Raw genomic sequence first — 7,502 nt, 5'->3', positions numbered from 1 at the left:
AGAGGCATGAGACACTGGATAAACATGACACTTTTGATAAAAATAGGGTTGGAGGCATAGCTCTTGCTGACCTAAAAACCTACTATACAGCAGTAGTAACAGCATGTACAATGACGGGCACATAACCAATGGGACAGAATTGAGAACCCAGAAATAGACCCAGCTCTTTATGGTCGACTGATATTTGACAAGGAAATCAAAGCTATCAAATAGAGAAATGATGACATCTTTAACAAATGGTGTTGGCAAAACTGGACTTCCAATTGAAGAAAACTGAGACAGGGTCCACAACTCACACTATACACAAAAATCAACTCAAGGTGGATCAGAGACCTGGGAATAAAGCCCCAAACCATAACTTTCATAAGGGACAAACAGGGGTCAATCTTAGAAGTGCTAGTTCAAGGTATAAAGAGACTGCAAAATAAAACCTGAAATGCACAATCTGAAGAGGATAAAATTGATACATGGGACCTTCTAAAGATTAAATTCATATGTGCATCAAAATCTTTTTCCAACAGGGTGAACAGAAAACCTACAGATTGGAAACAAACATTTGGTAATATCATCTCAGACAAGAGTCTTTGAACAAAAGTTTACGGAATACTCCTGGGCCTTCATAAGAAAAAGACTGATCATTCAATTACAAAGTGGGCAAAAGACATGGAAAGAATTTTCACAGAAGAAGATATTTGAATGGCAAATAGACACATGAAGAAATGCTCAAAATCACTGACGACTAGAGAGATGCAAATCAAAACCACAATGAGGTATCATCTCACTCCAGTAACAGTGGCAAAGTTTAACAGGACAGCAAGTAATAAATGTTGGAGAGGATGTGGTGAGAAATAACTCTTATACATTGTTGGTGGGATTGTAGAATGGTACAACCATTCTGGAAGGCAGTTTGGTACTTCCTCCTCTGTTCTTTTTTGCACAACAGCTTCTTGGTCTAGCTCTAGGTTTCACGTGAAACCTAGAGTTAAGTGTTCTGACATTCTTATTCTTAAAGTTAGTCATAGTTTGTTATGATCTATACAGTCAAGTGTCTTTCCATAGTCAATAAAGCACAAATGGGCATTCTTTTGATATTTGCTTACAGCCAGAATCCATTATGATATCCCTGGTGCCATGACCTCTTTAAATCCATCTTCAAGTCTACAAGTTCTCTGTCTACATACAGTTTTAACTATTTCTGAAATATCTTTAGTACTAATTTTATTGCCTGTGACATTAGTGGTATCATTCAAAACATGTACACATTCTGTTGGATTACCTTTCTTAGGAAGAAGGAAAAATATGGATCTTTTCCAGTCTGCCAGCCAGGCAGAATCCTCCAAACTTCCTGGAATAGATAGTTATTATATCATTTTAATTACATAAGGGAGTTGATTTCATAATTGAAATTTAGTATGCCTTGTTGTTGCTAGGTGTCGACGGGTCGAGTATGACGCATAGCAACTCTGTGAACAGCACACGTGGACCTGCCCTGTCCTGCAGCATCCCCACCACCTCCACACACTGGAGCCCATTATTGCAGTCGCTGTGTTAATCTGTCTCTAAGCGGCTCTTCTTCTCCTTTGCTGACCCTTCACCATTCCAAGTGTGGTACTGTTTTCAAGTAATAGCTTCTCCCAGTAGCATGTCCAAAGTATGAGTGATGAAGCTTTGCCATCTTTTCCTTCAGGGAGCACTCTGGCTACACCTTTCCCAAGACATACCTGCTGGTTCTTTTGGTAGTCCACGTAATATTCATTACTCTTCTCCAATAACATAATCAAAGCCATCAATTCTTCTTTCATCTTTATTCATTGCCTAGCTCTGACATACATAGAAAGTTAAAAAAAAAAAGGACCATGTATCTCAAACTGACATCATTGCTGTTCAGTATTTTGGAGAGGTCCCTGAAACTATATTTGTCCAATGCAATATAATCACCCGATAACTTGACTGCCAGTGCCAAGGATGTTGATTGTGGAGCCAAATAAGACAAAACCATAAAAAATTAAGTAAATAATTTTGACTTTTTGAAAGAAACTGTTAAGATACTGAAATGAAGTTCAATTCATTGTCACTGACTCAGAAACAATGTATAGGCGACCCTCCATTGTCCTGTCCTTTCACCCTTCCAAGCATGATGTCCTTCTCCAAGGACTAATTTACTTAACAACATGCCCGAAGTATGTCACCTGGAGCTTCAAAATCCTTGCCTCCAAGAGGCAACTTGGCTTTCATATCTCCAGGACATATTTTTTTGTTCTCTTGGCAGTCCATAGTATGTTCAATATTCTTCTCCAGCACTTCAACTCAAAGGCATTGATTGTTCTTCTGTCATACTTTTTGTTCAGCTCTCCAGTACATAGTAAGTAATTGTAAAGACCATGACCTGGATCAGGTACACCTTAGTCTGTAGACTTACATCATTGCTCTTTAGCACTGTAGAGAGAAGAATCTTCCAATGAAATTAATCTTTTCCTACTGCATTTCCTTACTGATAGCACCAAGTGTTGATTGTGGAACTGAGCAAGCTACAGTTGTTAATAATCTCTATCAATTCTGATGCTGCCAATTGGCAGAGTGAGAATCTTTGTTTTATTGATGTTATATTGTTGAGCTTCAATCCACATTGAAGACAGCATTCCTTGAGCTTCTGCAACAAAAGCTTCAGGTCCTCTTCATTTTCAGCAAACAGCATCATTTCATCTGCCTAATGCAGGGTGTTGAATCTTCTTCCAATCTTGATGTCACATTCCTCTTTGTAAAGTCCATCTTCTTGAATGATCTTTTCCTCATATACATTGAAATGGTATGGAGAACAGACACATCTCTGATGCACTTATTTCATGATTTTGAACCATGCAATATTTCCTTGCTCTATTCTGACAACTGTTGATTCCTGGTCCAATTGCAGGTTTTGCATGAGCACAATCAGGTGTTCTGGGATTCCCCTTCTTTTCAAAGTTAGTCACAGTATGTTGCAATCCATACAGTCAAATGCATTTGTGTAGTCTATGAAAAACAGACAGATACTGTTCAGTGATGAAAATAATTGAGCTTTCAAGCCAAAAGAAATTAAAAAGAAAAAACACTTGAAGAACAAATTAATATTGCTATGCCATGAAAGTCAGTATGCAAAAATGTTGCACTGTATTATTTAAATGATATATTTAAAAAAATAAACTCTACACAGAGTATCAGTGGTTTTTAGAAATTAAAAGAGGGCTGTGTATGAATGTTAAGTGCAGCCAGTTAGATCCAGCTCATAGTAATGCTATATACAATGAAATAAAAACTTGCCCAATCTTTGACATTCTCACAATGTCTGCTGAAGTTATCAAGTATAAAAAAATATAATACAGTAATTCAAAGTTTCAGTCAGTGAAAACCTTTTAGATTACAGCAGTTTAACTTGTGACTAATGACAAAGATAACAGTAGGACCTGCTAACATTTTGCTTCATTGAGCCTGGGGGAAATATGTGTCAAGAGTCAATTCCTTGGCAGTTAACAGCAATAACGGAAGAAACAGTTTGTGGAGAAGAGGGAAAAACACTACATGGCAACATTCAGAACTTCCTGCACATTTTTTTCCTAATCCTAAAATTACTTTTAAAAAAATAGCATCTACTACAGAATTAAATCGTAAATTTGTCCCTTTTAAATACGCTGATAGGAAACTGAAAAGCAACTCAATTCATTGTCGTTGAGTCAAGACCCACTCCAGTGAATCTATAGATTTCTGAAACTAAAAATTGCATTGGAGATAATAGTTCATCTTTATATTTCAGAACTGCTGGGTTTAAAGAGAGGTATAACAAATAAGAACTCACAAAGATGCTCAATATTATTATTTGTGATTTGAAGTCTAAAAACATCAGATATCTACCAGAATAAGTAAATTAAAACACTAAGCATGGCATGCATTGTCATAGATAGGGAGAAACTGGAAATTTCAAACTGTTAATAGGTCTGGTGCAACCACTTCTGAAAATTGATAATTTCTTATAAAATTAGATACTTGTTTACAATTTTATTTAAGATACTCAATTCTGAGATATTTTAGCCAATAAAAAACCCCAAAGCATATATTCAAGAAAAAACTTGCACATGATGATTCAAATAAATTTTCATTTTTTATAGCTAAATACCTGGATGTGACTCCAATGTCCACAAATACATGAAAGAACAAACAAAATGTGGTATAACCATGAAGTAGAACTCTACCAGAAATAAAGATGAGGAAAAATAATTTACTCAAAATATTGTGGATTTATATAAAAATTCTTTTGTGGGGGGAAAAAGATGCCAGAATTCCCTGAGTCACCGAAACTTTTTCAAAAGAATACATATTATGAAATTACATTTACATAAAATTGAAAAATGAAGATTTCTATATATTGACCTTAGGCATACATGTTGTTCCTTGTGGATGTGTGTAGAAGCAGGAATGAAATACATATGTGAGCAATAATATTTGGTAGTAATACAAATACTTATTCTTTTGATTGTGATTAATATGTATATGTATGGCAAAACTAAAAAAAAACCAGTGTGCTTTAAATATTTGTAGAGTTTAAGACAACAGAGCAATTACATCTCAATGATACTTTTGATACTTACACTAATGACAATGTATGTTAGAGGAATGTTATTAGGTGCTGTCAAGTCAAGTATAACCCATAGAGACACTATGAACAACTGATCTGAATATTGTCCTATCCTTTGCCATTCTCACAATCCTTGGCACACTCAAACCTATAGCCACAGCCACTGTATCAACCCCACCTGGCCAAGGCTTTTTCTCTCATTTTATGCCAATCTATCTGACCAAGTATGATATCCCTATCCAAGGAATAAACACTCCTAGCAACATGGCCAGAGTATGTGAGATGAAATTTCATTTTCTTGGCCTCCAAAGAGTATTGTAGCTGTAACTTCTCCAAGAAATATCTGCTTATTATTTTGACAGTCCATGGAATCTTTTCCAACACCACATCTCAAAGGCATTAATACTTCTTCTGGCATCCTTAGTCCAGCTCAAAGATGCATAGCAAGTGACTGAAAAGACCATGGCTTGAATCAAGTAAGACTGACTATGATATCATAATTCTATGAGAATACTATTATGATCTATAATAATCCTACAATATGCACTCTTGGTACCAGCAGCCAGGAAATTAAAAGGTGAATTACATTAGGAAAGTATGCTGTCAGAGATCTCTCCAAAGTACTGAAGAGCAACAGTGTCAGTCTGGAGACTAAGGTGCGCATGATACAGGCCATAGTCTTTGCAATTACTTGTTATGCTTCAGAGAGCTAGACAATGATTAGGGATGATCGAAGCAGAGTTGACGAATTTGAGCTGGGTTGTTGGAGAAGAGTACTGAATATACATACCATGGACTCCTAGGAGAACAAACAAGTTCATACTGGAAAGAGTGAAGCCGTGCTGCTCCTTGGAGGAAAGGATTCTGAAGCTTTGTTTGGCATACTTTGGACATGTTGCAAGGTGGGATTAGTCCTTGGAGAGTGACGTCATGCTTGGGAGGGTGGAGGGACAGTGCAGGAGAGGAAGACCCTCAATGACATGGATTGATTCAGTTACTGGGGTAATAGAAGTAGGTGTGGCAGAAACAGTAAGATTGGCACAGGACAGAGTAGGGTTTAGAGCTGTTGTACATAGGGTCGCAATGAGTCACAGGTGACCTGTCAATGGCATATAACAACAATACGATGATTTCGTATATTCATGGAAAAAAATCAGGTTTATCTATTTGATTCTTTTAATTTTTAGCATTTTAAATTGAAACAAAACCTTGGAAAATAAACATGGATTTAATTGAGTGTATGTAGGGTTCTATTTTCCAAAAGAAAATAAAAATATTATTTCTTTAAAAAGGAAGTAAAATGTATGGTTATAGTGTGGTGAATATATAACTGGGTTTGAATTATGCATCTGTCAATTATAAACTGTGTGACTTTAGATTATTTAACCTTCTTGGCTTCAGCTTCTTCAACTATAAAATAAGCGTAGCAGTGCTGTCAAATTCCTTGAACATAAAAAGACAAACTAATGCATACAAAATACTGTAATTAGTATAGGTCATGAACTACAAATTTTTAGCTGGAACTTTTTCTTTTCAACAGAACGCAATAAGCTTACATAGACACCAAATAGCTACTATTCGGTGAAACCCATACAAAGGTGTACATTTTCACTACACAGAGATTTGAATTTTTAATAAATTGACTTCTTTTAATATGTAGCCTTCAAAATGCAGCAGAGTTGGTTTTAAATAAAATCTTTAATGGTGTTTTTGTTCTAATTATGCAACTTTTTTCTAGACACTGTGTTTATTCTACCTTTACTTAAAACTAGATTAAATGTGTAAAGGTCAAACTGCAGTGCCTACCCCAAGGTGTGAAGTTCTAATCTACCAGATGCTCAACAGGAGAAAGATGGGCATTCTCCTTCCATAGAGTTTACTGCCTTTGAAAATCCACTGGAGAGTCAGCTATGAGTTAGTTCTCACCAGATAGTACCCAACAACAAAATAACAATTCCTAAAATTAATATATGGGTAAAAAAAAATCCTATTCATATAAATTCAAAGGACTGATAGACACTGCGTAGAGTAAGAGACAGAAAAGTGGACATGATTTTCAGATTTTCCCTTCTGATAGAAAAGTAAATAATACAAGGATGCTATAGATATATAATATAGACATTGCATAATAAATGCCAGTGTATTAGTAATAAGATAGGCAAGTGTGGTGGCATGGGTACAAGATGGCTTTTTGAACCTTAATCTTTGACGTTCAAGATGCCTGGATAGGAACATAGAAATAGGTGTGCACAAGCTGATGAGATTGGTTAGTATTCCCATTCCACCTACTTAACTTGAACAGAAGATGAGCAGTAGATTGAGAATAGCACAAAAAAGCAGCACAGAATTCAGTGTACGTCCTTTGCAACCAAAGATTGCTGCATCAGTCAAACTAGGATTTAGGTGAGAGTGTCACTTGACACAGAGGAGAATTAGGGACCCAGGCGAGACAGAACAGACTTGGAATTGCTACGTTATGGAGCCAGAACTTGAGGATTTATGGAGAGATGTCTTAGATGGCAAGACTAGGAAAGCTTTGTGGCATTCACATAAATCCACAAGTCTGAAGGCTGAAGGGCAAGTCATTATATTTGAGAAACTCTTCTGACTGAAGAATTGTATCCTGCTGTCAACCTGAAATGTAGCCTGTTAACTTCTCTAATAAATCCCATAGATGTGATGATGCTTCTTAAAAATACGTATACACATTGCAATGGATTTTAGATCCAGCAGTATAATATTGTTGGAATATACATGTAGAAATAGACACAGAACATGGAGGCCATGTCTGAACTTTTGAGAATTGATTTTTGTATTATGGATATTGTTGATGGGGACTATAATAGAGTTAATACTTAACTTACATCATGCCAAGCTCTACAGTAAGAATATGAAA

This window comes from Elephantulus edwardii, unplaced genomic scaffold (assembly GCF_000299155.1).
Source record: "Elephantulus edwardii isolate Elephantulus edwardi_28Jun2011 unplaced genomic scaffold, EleEdw1.0 scaffold00001, whole genome shotgun sequence".
In the NCBI taxonomy this organism is placed as follows: Eukaryota; Metazoa; Chordata; class Mammalia; order Macroscelidea; family Macroscelididae; genus Elephantulus; species Elephantulus edwardii.
Note: the sequence above shows the minus strand (reverse complement) of the source record.